Raw genomic sequence first — 14,497 nt, forward strand, 5'->3', positions numbered from 1 at the left:
TATGTGGATTGGGCACAATGGGACTTTCTAGTACAGTTGCCGCGTTAACAGCTCGGAGCTTAAGTTGCTGGCAGAACTGAACACCAGAGTCCCATGTGGTGTCACAGACAAGTGAGGCATCATTAAATGCAGTGTCCATAACAGGCCAATATGCATCACCTGCTTTAAGATTTCCCAGGGAAATGAGATCTTGCCATGTGGCGGAGTAATTCCTTTGGATTTGAAGCATGCTTCTATAGAAAGGCATAGGCTGTTTTTCTGGATCTGGGAGTTGGTTCAGCAGAGTAGCAGCTTGCTGGGGTGTAAGCTGGGTGGCACCTGAGGCGGGAGTAGAGATGGCACCGGAAGTACAGGTGTAATTATTTGTGTATGAGGAGCAGGAGGAGGTAACAGTCCTGGAATGAGGGGCTCTATTTGGGTAGCTCCTATATCATGGGGTGGAGTCCAGGTGATGCAGGCAGTCTTAAAAGCTTTAACAGTCCTGTCCTCATTACTAACTAACCTGATTTCGGAAAGGCAGCAAATGCTTGGGGGGCTACACTTGTTCATTATAATTCCAACAACCTCCCTTGCACACGCATGAACAGGGAACCCGAAGATGCCAACACCAATGGCAGGAATTGTCAAGGTCTCAATCTGCTCACTAATATTCGCATACTCTAAGATACGAGTTATTGCAGCGTGTAGTTGTCGAGCACTGACATCTGGATGAATAGGGTCAAAAGTAGGGATTACAGCGTGTATGATCATTCTACAAGGAAGATTGCCAGATTTAGTCACCGCTATGTCCCCAACAGCTATCTGACCACGCGACTCAACAATGATTCGACTATCAGTTTGAATAGTCGCCCCTCCTGCTTCCACTATAGCTCTAGCCACACCTCCGATGTGCTCTAACCGAGAGTTGGCAGCATTAACAATAGCGTTCGTTTCCATTGTCGTTATGTCACCCTTACCCACCACTAACAAGGGTCCCTCAGGAAGTTCTTTTTCAAAAATGGGTTGCCAACATTCCCTCCCCTTTGTGCTTCCTGTGATGTTGGTGTCCCCCCCCAGATTGAGCCCCTCCTTGATTCAGAGGCCACCGTTCCATACAGGTGTGCGCTCGGCTGCGAGAGGGGCTGTGAGGTACTGGGAATAGAGTTAAGTGGACTGCGTGAGAGTGCTGTTGTAGCGGAAGTGTTGGGAGGAGAGGTCACTGCTTGAAGTAGCTCATGTGGACGTGCAGCTGAGTTGCCAGTGGAAGTGACAGTGGAAAGGGTCAGTGCTGGGGATGATCCAAGTGGGAGAATAGCTGGACTCACGATGGGAGTGTTAGGTGAAAGGGTCAGTGGCCCACTGGACACCGTTGTGACAGGGAACATGGGTAAAGCCTGTTCACTTCCCGAAGGAGTATAGTACTGGCCATTAGTGGTCATTACTGGGTAAAAAGGATCTGGTCTTGTGGTGTGTAGCATTTGCCTAGTATGTTCACCACCGAAAGTTGTGTGTATATTCCTGGATTGTGCCTCACTCGATTTAGCCAGATCTATGTCAGTTACATGATGATATGGCTCAGTTTGTATGATCTGGGGCAACGTTCCAAGATGGCCACCACCGGAGGCAGCACATGTGCCATCCACAAAATGTCCACCGCCAGAAAGAGCACTTTTGCCATCCACAAAATGGCTGCTGACAGAAGGAGCACATTTGCCATCCACAAAATGGCTGCCTTCAGAAGGAGCACATTTGCCATCCACAAAATGGCTGCCACCAGAAGGAGCACATGTGCCATCCACAAAATGGCTGCCGCCACATGGAGCACATTTGCCATCCACAAAATGGCTGCCACCAGAAGTTGCACATGTGCCATCCACAAAATGGCTGCCACCAGAAGCAGCACATGGCAATGTGCCACCATCACCATCATTATACGGCGGTGGCCGCTCACAGGACACATTTTTGTAATACACATAACTCAAAACTTTGTCCTTCTTTTTCCTTTCCTCTTCTACCCAATTTTCTCTATACAAACTTTCAGAGACTCTTTCCCATGCCCTAGCAGTAGACAACAATCCATTATCTTCTAGAGTACCTTTTCTCTCTTTTAAGACAGTCTTCCACTCCAGGGGCTGTAACCTCGCCCCTTCTGGCATTCCACACAACTTCATAAGCTTTTTACATTGTTTAACATGACTTTTCCCTTCATGAGTCGCGACTAATGCACACGGGTCTAACTTGCCATCTGAATTTGGCTTAGTGCCAATACGACACAACTGCATTAATTTCTCTATCTTTCTCTATATAGACCAAGATAAACACATAGCAAACAATAAGACGGGGGAGAATGACTCAAACCTGAGATTCTAAAGGAAAACTGAGTCTGCAGCGCACAATTTCTATCCATCTCAGTCCTGCCACGTGGCCCCTGTCTGATTTCCGTATATGTATGTATAAATAAATAAATAAAACACCTGTATTAATCCAATTACCAGGCCCCGTACCGAGTCACTCACTCTAGGCTACGTGCCGAAACTCAATTTACTATTCCAATTACCAGGCCCCGTACCGAGTCACTCACTCTAGGCTACGTGCCAAAACTCAATTTACTAATCCAACTACCAGGTCCTGTACTGAGTCACTCACTCTAGGCTACGTGCCAAAACTCAATTTACTAATCCAACTACCAGGCCCCGTACCGAGTCACTCACTCTAGGCTACATGCCGAAACTCAATTTACTAGGCTCCGGGCCGAGTCACTCACTCCAGGCTCTGTGCCGGTGCCAGGCCGAGTCACTCACTCTAGGCCACGCCGAGTCACTCACTCCAGGCTAAGTACCCCTACTTTCTCCTCCAGAACTGAAAATCGTATCACAGGGGACAAGCGTGAACAATATCCTTTACTTCTCCAGACACCGCTCAAAAACCCACTTGCTCCCTTTAAATACCAGTGAATCTCCCCTCAACATGACACATAACAGGCAGCAGGCAACTGAGCACGTGACGGTTCTTCCGTAATTAAATGGCCAGCAGCGGAGAGATCCTTCTGCCGTCTTACAGATACCTCGAAATCCGGACACAGTCAGGCAATCTGCACAGGATACCCCGAGGAACACAGGAAAAGACTACAGATTATAAAAATCAGCAGACTTACCGTGTTTGGTTATGGAGGTGATCAAGTCTCCTGGCTCGGGGTATTCAGTGCGTCCTGCTGTTCCACTCACCGGTCCTCAGGGTGTAAGGCTGGCCCCACGTTGGGCAGCCAAAAATGCTAGGGTGAACACTTTGGTATATTCACTAGTTGCCTGCTCCTGGCCTAATGGACATGATCAAGTGCATGCAAGAAAGAATAACACCAGACACACACAGTCGGATGTAAGCTCTCCTTGATCAGTTATGGCACAGCTCCAAGTGTCTTTATTCAACCCGAACATAGACTTATATAAACTGTAAATAGGGGCTCGGTTAGCCCTAGAATGTGAGTAACCAGATGTATTCATTGGTTAGTCCAGGGGGCGTGATCCATGAGGTCATCAGGGGGCGTGATCAATCTCCTATGTCTTGAGGTTAATTAAGTATTTGAGCCTATGGCTCTCCTCAACAACACCATTAATCTTAACCACATACCCAATGCCATTTGCTGAAATACAGCCCCAAACTTGTAAGGAACCTCCAACATGTACTGCTTTCCAGCCGTTTGGCAAACAAACTGCCTTCTGTTATATTTAGCAAATTGACTCAACAGTCCAGAGTGCCTTCTACCATATTTCTTTATTTCTGTTCCTATGTTCTCATTTATAGTTGAGTCACTTGGCCTTGTTTACATGTCAATGATAAGGCTTTTTGCCTCAATTCTTCCATGAAGACCATTTCTGACAAGACTTCCCTGAATAGTAGATATGTGTAGCCTGGTCTCTCTGGTTTCTGACAGTTCTGGTGACACTACTGGACACCTTTCAATTTTGAAGGGAAGTATGCAAGTTGTGTCTTTTCTCCACCGCACTAAGTTTCCTTGGCTGACCACAATGTCTACAGTCCTCAACTTTGCCATTTCTCTGTGTCCTCGATGCTAAGAAATACAGGCAGATTCTTATCCATCATACAATAACATCAGGGAGGTGCCTGATTGGCTCTAAATTTATTCTGTAGCAGGACAACGACCCCAAGCCAATGTCAAAGTGTGAAAAGTACTATCTGCAGTGTAACAGTGTAAAGAAGACCTTAGAGTCCTGGAAGTGATGATATGGCCCCACAGAGTCCTGATCTCAGCGTTATCAAGGCTGTGTGGCATTACAAGAAGAGTGAGAAGGATTTACGCAAGCCGGCATCGACAGAAGAGCTGTGGTTAGTTCTCCAAGATGTTTGGAACAACTTCCTGGTCGAATTCCCTCAAAAACTGTGTGCATCTGTATCTAGAAGAACTAATGCTGTTTTGAAGGGATAGGAGGATCATACCAAATATCAGTTTGATTTAGATTTCTCTTATCTTCATTCACTTTGCATTTTGGTAAAATTGATCAATTAAACACAGTATATTACAGTATATATGTGTATATTTACAGTGGGGAAAATAAGTATTTGATACACTGCCGATTTTGCAAGTTTTCCCACCTACAAAGAATGGAGAGGTCTGTAATTTCTATCGTAGGTACACTTCAACTGTGAGAGACAGAATCCAAAAAGAAAAAACAGAAAATCACATTGCATGATTTTTAAATAATTTAATAGCATTTTATTGCATGAAGTAAGTATTTGATCACCTAACAACCAGCAAAACTCACAGACCTGTTTTTCTTTAACAAGCTCTCCTACTCTGCACTCATTACCTGTATTACTTGCACCTGTTTGAACTCGTTACCTGTATAAAAGACAACTGTCCACTCACTCAATGAAGTGATCTAACCAGTCTCCAGACCTGAACCCAATAGAATATCTTTGGAGGGAGCTGAAACTCAATGCCCCGAATCCTGAAACATCTGGAGAAGATCTGTATGGAGGAGTGGGCCAAAATCCCTGCTGCAGTGTGTGCAAACTTGGTCAAGAACTACAGGAAACGTCTGACCTCTGTAATTGCAAACAAAGGTTTCTGTACCAAATATTAAGTTCTGTTTTTCTATTCTTTCAAATACTTACTTAATGCAGTAAAATGTTAATTAATTATGTAATAATCATACAATGTGATTGTCTGTTTTTTATTTTTCGATTCTGTCTCTCACAGGTGAAGTATAAATACGATAAAAATTACAGACCTCTCCATTCTTTGTAGTTGGGAAAACTTGCAAAATCGGCAGTGTATCAAATACTTATTTACCCCACTGTAGATATACAGTACAGACCAAAAGTTTGCACACACCTTCTCATTTAAAGATTTTTCTGTATTTTCATGACTATGAAAATTGTACATTCACACTGAAGGCATCAAAACTATGAATTAACACATGTGGAATTATATACTTAACAAAAAAGTGTGAAACAACTGAAAATATGTCTTATATTCTAGGTTCTTCAAAGTAGCCACCTTTTGCTTTGATGACTGCTTTGCACACTCTTGGCATTCTCTTGATGAGCTTCAAGAGGTAGTCACCGGAAATGGTCTTCACTTCACAGGTGTGCCCTGTCAGGTTTAATAAGTGGGATTTCTTGCCTTATAAATGGGGTTGGGACCATCAGTTGTGTTGTGCAGAAGTCAGGTGGATACACAGCTGATAGTCCTACTGAATAGACTGTTAGAATTTGTATTATGGCAAGAAAAAAGCAGCTAAGTAAAGAAAAACGAGTGGCCATCATTATTTTAATAAACGAAGGTCAGTCAGTACCAAAAAATTTGGCAAAACTTTGAAAGTGTCCCCAAGTGCAGTTGCAAAAACCATCAAGCTCTACAAAGAAACTGGCTCACATGAGGACCGCCCCAGGAAAGGAAGACCAAGAGTCACCTCTGCTTCTGAGGATAAGTTTATCCGAGTCACCAGCCTCAGAAATCGCAGGTTAACAGCAGCTCAGATTAGAGACCAGGTCAATGCCACACAGAGTTGTAGCAGCAGACACATCTCTTCAACAACTGTTAAGAGGAGACTTTGTGCAGCAGGCGTTCATGATAAAATAGCTGCTAGGAAACCACTGCTAATGACAGGCAACAAGCAGAAGAGACTTGTTTGGGCTAAAGAACACAAGGAATGGACATTAGACCAGTGGAAATCTGTGCTTTGGTCTGATGAGTCCAAATTTGAGATCTTTGGTTCCAACCACAATGTCTTTGTGCGACGCAGAAAATGTGAACGGATGGACTCTACATGCCTGGTTCCCACCGTGAAGCATTGAGGAGGTGTGATGGTGTGGGGGTGCTTTGCTGGTGACACTGTTGGGGATTTAGTCAAAATTGAAGGCATACTGAACCAGCATGGCTACCACAGCCTCTTGCAGCGGCATGCTATTCCATCCGGCTTGCGTTTAGTTGGACCATCATTTATTTTTCAACAGGACAATGACCCCAAACACACCTCCAGGCTGTGTAAGGGCTATTTGACCAAGAAGGAGAGTGATGGGGTGCTACGCCAGATGACCTGGCCTCCACAGTCACCAGACCTGAACCCAATCGAGATGGTTTGGGGTGAGCTGACCCGCAGAGTGAAGGCAAAAGGGCCAACAAGTGTTAAGCATCTCTGGGAACTCCTTCAAGATTGTTGGAAGACCATTTCCGGTGACTACCTCTTGAAGCTCATCAAGAGAATGCCAAGAGTGTGCAAAGCAGTCATCAAAGCAAAAGGTGGCTACTTTGAAGAACCTAGAATATAAGATATACTTTCAGTTGTTTCACACTTTTTTGTTAAGCATATATTTCCACATGTGTTAATTCATAGTTTTGATGCCTTCAGTGTGAATGTACAATTTTCATAGTCAAGAAAATACAGAAAAATCTTTAAATGAGAAGGTGTGTCCAAACTTTTGGTCTGTACTGTATATATATCTGTACATCATATATACCATCGTATGTATATTTATAAATACATACTAATATGCATACATGCTACTAATATACATACATACCAATAAACATAGAGATTGGCAGAGAGATAAGCTAACCTGGTAGCTATATATCTGCCACACAGAATGGGCTAGTATTGATTTTCTCGGCTTGGCCATATTTCCTGCTAAGAAAATAAAATGCGCTTTAGGAAAGGAATTAGTTTTGTTTCCTTCTCATTCTATATTTTATTTATAGAGAAAATTTCCTCCTAGAGGAGAAAGTCAGCCATTCACGATCCTAGTGGCTAAATACATATATAATCATTATACATTCGTGGATTATTGTTAGCATATTTACAGACGTGATGGAGACGCTTTCTTCTTTTCACGCTAACTATACCTCCAAAATGAACGTCTCAATATGTCCTGCGGTAATAAGACAATAAAGGGTTGTAGTAAGCAGTTTTAAGTGCAAATTACACATTGATTAATAGATTTTTTTCAAATTCTCTCACCAGGATAAGGCATTGAAATGTATTTAATGGTTTGAAACTAATTGTAATTTTCCTAATGTAACAGCCTTATCCTTGGAAACTATGAAAACAGCTCAGACGTGTTTCTGCGGCATAACAATGTTTAAGCCATGACAATGCACTTGGCACACATTTTGGAGGTTTTATTTTAATTATTTGGTTCTGGAAAAGTTTCAGGTACACATGATGTTTTATAAATGGTTTTATGGTAGCAAAAACGACACGCCATTTATTAGACATTTGGCATTGTTTATAGACTTGATTTTAGAGTACTATATATTGGTGAGCAGCCATAGAAATAAATACTGAAAATATACCGTACTTATTTTTATTTTAATTTTTTGTAAATAAGCTGAAAATTTTTGTTGGTTAATATGACTATTTATCTTTTTATAGGTTGAAGCTGAATCAGAGCTCCAAATCTATGGCTTCCCTTCATGTAGCCATACAATCAAGACCCCCATACATATTAGACTAAAGATAGCCGAAGATCAGACAATAGTCTAATGTGTATGGGGCCTTCCAACTCTCCCCAATCAGATGATATCGGGGAGATAAAGATCTGGCACATCAGATTTCCAAATTTTGATCCATTTGTTATCCAGGAATAAGCCGCCACTAGAGGAGTCTAACAGTGGCTATCACATAGAGAATATAGGAACGCTCGGCCGAGACAAGTGTTCCTGTGTATGGGGGAATCTGAACAGATCTGGCCAAACTGGTGATCCGCAGTCATATTATGTGCATAGGAGCTTTAAAAAGGACCTGTCACCACTCTGACAGATCTGTTTAGTAAATACTTGAAATAACAATTCTGGAGTGTCTTTTCTCAGAACTTTGTGTTATTCCTCTGTTATTCCTTCTGAGTATATAAAACGAATTGGCAGCTGGGAGTTATCGTTGCTTTTGTAAAAGGGGAGAATCCCTATACATTCTGCTGTCAGCACCGCTTGGACACCGTGAGACTGAGTAGTGACATACTCCTAACAAGTCAATTAAGTAAATTAAGAAAAATCACTGGAATATGATATCACACTGATCGGTGAAGTCCAGTTGATCTTTAAAGGGAACCTGTCAGTAGGGTCAACCCTTTTAAGCTGTCCATGTGGGTATATAGGTAATAGAAAATTGAATAAAATGATACCTTGATATCTGCGATCCGATGTCTCATTCTAGAGTTATCCACATTTTTCGTAATATTTAAATGAGCTATTAAGATCTAAGGGCCGTACACTGATCTTCTTTAGAATATGCCTCCAGAGCTTATTTTAAATAAAAGGGGGTGTTACTAGTGTGAGACATGTTGTTCCGGAGAACAGACTGTCAGTCATTACAAGCCTTACACTGGTAACACCACCTTTCATTTAAAATAAAACCATATTGATAGTCCTGTGAAGGGAACTACTGCTAAATCCCAAGTTAAAAACCATATTCATCCTACTCACACTCCATCAATTAACAGCATATTAAGAGACCAAATATTATACTTATAATAACATTAAAGGGATTGTCCATACTTGGTGTTAAAGTCTGCAGTCACTCTATGTGACTGTAGACTTGTGAATCCTTACAGCGCACACACTGCACACTGTCAGGATTATCCAGTGACGGGAGCAGGCGGGCACGTGGTTGCAAGTTTGCAATTTGCATACAAGAGGTCACGTGCTGACTAGACTTGTGCAGCCACCCTCAATACAAGTGAATTGTTTCTGTCTGGACACTTCTAGTCGGAATGTGACTGTAAGTATGCATATCACAGACTTGCCGTCACGTGACCGCCTGTGATTCTTGACAGCGCTTAGTGTGCATGCTGTGAGAGTTCAAAAGACTGCAGTCACATATTGTGAATACAAACTTTATCCACAAACCTGGACAGCCCCTTTAAATATACTTTATAGTTACTGATATCTCAAACTTTACAAGGCAATGATGGAATAATGCTTCACACTTCTCACCCTAAAAAGGTTGAATTATAGAACAGATTTAATTCTCCATACTTGATTATCCATATGACATGTTTTTATTGTACAATTTCCAATTTTCTTTTTGTTTAGTTAATTATGTTACACCTGATAGGGAGGTGTGTTCAACTACACAAACTGTATCAGTCCGACCTCTGCACCGCTATAAAGGCTCTGAATAAGCCTTGTCTTTCAGCTGTTGTCTTTGCAACTGCATGCATCTAGCCTTTAGTATGTGAATTTTTATATGTGTGGATTTTTTTAATATAAAGTAATAAACGTGGAAGATTTTTAGTGTGCCGTGTCCTGGATCAAAGGAGAGAAAAAGTGAATATAGACAAAAAAAATAAAAAGTAGGTGCTCGAGTAGTTACACCCATATTTACAGGGGTTGCAAAATTTCAAGTCTGTCTATTCTTGGTATCGAGGCATAATAGCTGGTGTCTTGCAATTGGGGTCATTAGATAAAATTAATGGCAGCATGTAACCAATAAATGAAAGGATGATTTGGGATATATGGACATGCACGGTAGAAATTGCTCATTGCCAAGACTATAAAGTAGTAAAAACAAGTCACAGTACATAATAATTGATAAATGATAAGAAATAACAATCTTCACAGTGATGACAATGATTTTGTGATTTATACAGTAGCTGCTATGTAGAGTCAGAGCGCTGGAGTTAGTGAAGCAGTGACACATTACATATGAAAGCTTTTTTGTTGGAAGACCAGACAAACGAAGAGAAGTCTACATTACCAGGTATTGAATAGATTATAGACGATGGTGATTGATTAGTAAAAGTCTATTTTTCAGTTAATGAATCACTTTATTGATTCCGTTACATCCCCCTCGATGTAAGTGATCTGATTCCTCTTGGAGGAGCGAGGTCTTCAATGATCACTCGTGGTATTTTGACATATAAATTCTCATCACTGATAAACAGGAAAATGTATTATCTTGTATCTTGTAAACATATACAGTGTATTAAAGGAGTTTTCCTTTTTCCTTAGTTTTATAGAGAGCAAAACTATTTGTATAAACAATTTGATAAAACCTGCAGGGCCTGGTAATCCCTATTTAACCAACAAGCCTTACTATCCTACTAACCCTCTCCTGAAGCAGTAATATTTCTGTCCCTTCTGAAATAAAAAGCGAGAAGACTGGAAGGGGACCCAGGCACTGATAGGAAGGAGTAGCAGGGGAAGAAGAAGAAGGAAGAAGAAAGAAGAAGAAAGAAGAAGAAGAAAGAAGAAGAAAGAAGAAGAAAGAAGAAGAGGAAAGAAGAGGAAAGAAGAAGAAAGAAGAAGAAAGAAGAAGAAGAAGAAAGAAGAAGAAGAGGAAAGAAGAAAGAAGAAGAAGAAAGAAGAAGTTGGAAGATCTATTATTATTATTATTATTATTATACTTTGCTTATATAGCGCTATCATATTCCGCAGCGCTTTAAAGACATTATCATCACTGTCCCCAGTGGGGCTCACCATCTTAATTCCCTATCAGTATGTCTTACTAGCCTCTAAGTAGTTAGAGAACCCACCCTAAAAAGAACAACCTTTAACGTCCATCCTTAAAGGGACTCTGTCACCAGGTTTTTGCCATCTAATCTGAGAGCAGGATAATGTAGACACACAGACCCTGATTCTAGTGATGTGTCACTTACTCGGCTGCTTAGTGTAGTTTTAATAAAATCACTATTTTATCAGCAGGCGATTATAACTAGAGGAGATATGTAAACCTGCTGTCAAGTAGTTCTCCATATTCACGAGCTCTGTATAACTGTGGCCCCCACTGATTGGCAACTTTCTGTGTACATGAGCAGAAAGCTGCCAATCAGTGGTGTGGGCGGGGTTATACAGAGCTCAGCATTCAGAGACCTGCTAGATTTTCTGCAGATAAAACAGGGATTTTATCAAAAAGACAGCAAGCAACCCGAGTAAATGACACATCGCAGGAATCAGGGTCTCTGTTTCTACATTACGCTGCTCTCTGATGGGATGGCAAAAACCTGGTTATAGATTCCCTTTAACTTTCAGAACTTTATTTATTGATCAGGCCCCTCACTCCATTGATATAAACACTCATAGGGGTTACAGGGAAATAGGCAAAACACAAATCTATGCATCAAAGACTGCTTCCTTGTGCTTAGTCTGATTTGCCCAAAAATAAATCTAATAATAATAGTGTAAATATACAACAACATATAAACTGTATATATAAAACACCTAATAATGGCTATTTTAGCATTCTGTTTGGACAGATGGTTTTTAGCTTTGTGACATTTATTGATCATTTTCTTTAGCTTAGCTCGGACTTTTCTATTACCTGAAATTATTGGTAGGTGATTTTCTATACCTATTATAATATGAGATGACGTATTGTTAAGATGTGTCAGCACTGCATAATCATTAGGGTCTGGCTGCCAGGACCAACACATCGTTAGAATGGAGACGCTGTACTTATTCTCTATGCACAGGTACGATCCTGACCACCTGTTGTACAGAACATTATAAGACAGTCCTGTTCACTAACAGTCGTCAACTATCTTGTGGCCGCACACAATAAATAGGTTCACACATACTGAACGATTCATTACATATATGCCAGTGCATGACATTAGACATTGCTTGTCATTATAGTCCATGACTAGTGTCCAGTGTTTTTAATTTTTGGTTGTGATGTGAGTAACCTGTTTCCTCTGGGAGATCGCTGCTTTCTAGAAAGAACGCCACTAACTCAGCCACATTCACTTGAATGCATCAAAATTGCAATACAAGACTCAGCGCCTGGCCCAAAGTTGTGCCATTAGTGGAAAATAGAAAATAGTAGATATTTACTGTATCTATAGATATAGATATATACTGTAGATAGTAGATATATATTGTAATTGTGCATAACTATGAGAATTCAACTGGAAAATAAACCTTCTTCTGGAATCTTTACACGTGCCTCTGCAGTCGAGTCAAGCTATCTGATGACCGCTTCGTGTGAGTAATGGCACTTAGAGACAGTCAAGAAACGGTCACACACACTCAGCCTAGTTATGGAGTCAGAATATTAAATGAAACAACTATATATATCTAATATCTCAATTATTTCTTTATGTGAATTTTTGCAGATGTGTTTTTTTTACATTGATAGTTTTGTTAATATGGAAGCAAGCGTGCCTCCTTAGCAATCTTTAGTTTTGTGTAATGAATTTCCTTTTTGCTGATATCCAATAGCTCTATTTAGTGGTGAATAATGATTGAACTCTCCCTTTCCCCCTTTGATATTTCATTAAACGCCCCAAAATGAAACCTGAGCAAAATACAATGATTGTTGCACTAAATAGAGTTACATATTTTATAGTTATATATCAAGATGGACAAGAATCTATGACAGATTGGTGACATTGTGCAGATTGCTTTCCTGAGCCCTGGCTCCTCGCTGAGGTCTCTTGTGGATTGCTGGTTGAGCTTTCATCACCTCTGGACATTGTCAGTCTTTGTTATAGAAGACATCATGCTTGTTTATGTAATGTCATCGAGCTGTAGATAATGCTGCAGCCTCACAAATATGTATAAATCAATTGTAACACTTATAAATAAAAGTGGATTACAGAATACGTAATACAGATCTAAATGCAAATCTACACCAGCACCTATTGAGATTGCAAATGTAGAAGGTTAGCATTTATTTTGCATCAGATAGGAAAGGGGACAAATTAATGTAATAAGGACAAATGCACTGCTGTAAGGTTGTATGATACCATTACTCTACATTAATAGCATAATAGAAAAACGATTGAAGCCGGCATTCAAGAAAAAAAAAAGTGAGATGATTTATTGTGATCCGCATACAGCTTGGAAGATGGTGGCAATTCATGTCTGTTCCTGGGTCTATTATTGTTTGCAGTTAAAAAATGGGGTGATTGCTATTTACTTGTTTACCCTGTATCAGTAATCCAAAAGAGGCATAGCAATGCTGGTGCCCAGATCTACTCTTTTCGCCATCTGGTGTCTGATTTAGTGGCATTACTTACTCTGGCACAGTCTTTTCCTAAACCATCAGGACACAAACACATTTGGTTTGTATATTATTTGAATTGATTGCAAAATTTGTATGTAAATTAACTTTACCTACATTTTCTGTTATACTGATGGCTCCTAAAAATCAGTGGTCCACACAATATTTTATCAAAGGAGTTAAAACACACAATATATACAAAATAGACAAACAATGCACAAAAGCCAACAAACACACTCACTGTACCGCATGGGCTGCCGGTCTCTCCTCCAGGTTCTTGATAGCGGCTGAGTCAGAGATAAAAACATCTTACTGCTCCCTGCTCTAATGACATCAGGTAGTTATATAATGGGTCCTATGATGGTTGTTATTGCTTAGTACCTTCACCTGTGAAACAGGACACAAACTCCAAATGTGCAGTGCATTCAATGCCAAAAATGGGGCTTAGACCTCATAGCCCTACATTGTGAACACAGCGGGACCCCAGTAAGACTAGTAAATAATAGTAAAGTCTACAGTTATTGTGAAACTTATTGCTATGCAATAAATTGCTTGTTCTGCCCCTATTTATTGTATCGGCAAGTGGCGTAGCCACGCCCATGCTCTTCTTTAGCTCCACCCATTTCAGGGGACCTAATTTAAAGTGGCGTAAAATATCAAAACTCGCAACATTTTTGTGCAACTCCGCATTGCGCAAAATTTTTGCGACTTTTCAAATCTTTTATGCCACTTTTGCAGCATAATAGCTTTGAAAAATTGGCACCTAGGTCTCATTAGAGTGGCACATGCTTCTCCCCTTTTTCTTTACCTTAAAGGTAATCTGTCACCAGGTTTTTGCTATGTAATCTGAGAGTGGTATAATGTAGAGGGAGATACTCTGATTCCATCAATGTATCATTCGTTTTACTGATTGCTACAGTTTTGATAAAATCACTGCTTTATCTACTGCAGATCTACCAGTTCTTTGAATGCTGAGCTTGGAATAACCCCGCACACATCACTGATTGGCAGATTTCTGTGTACACTCTGCATAGGCAAAAAGCTTCCAATCAGTGGTA

This window comes from Phyllobates terribilis, unplaced genomic scaffold, assembly GCF_046119375.1.
Source record: "Phyllobates terribilis strain yellow unplaced genomic scaffold, ASM4611937v1 Scaffold_2__4_contigs__length_985480577, whole genome shotgun sequence".
NCBI classification, from domain to species: Eukaryota; Metazoa; Chordata; class Amphibia; order Anura; family Dendrobatidae; genus Phyllobates; species Phyllobates terribilis.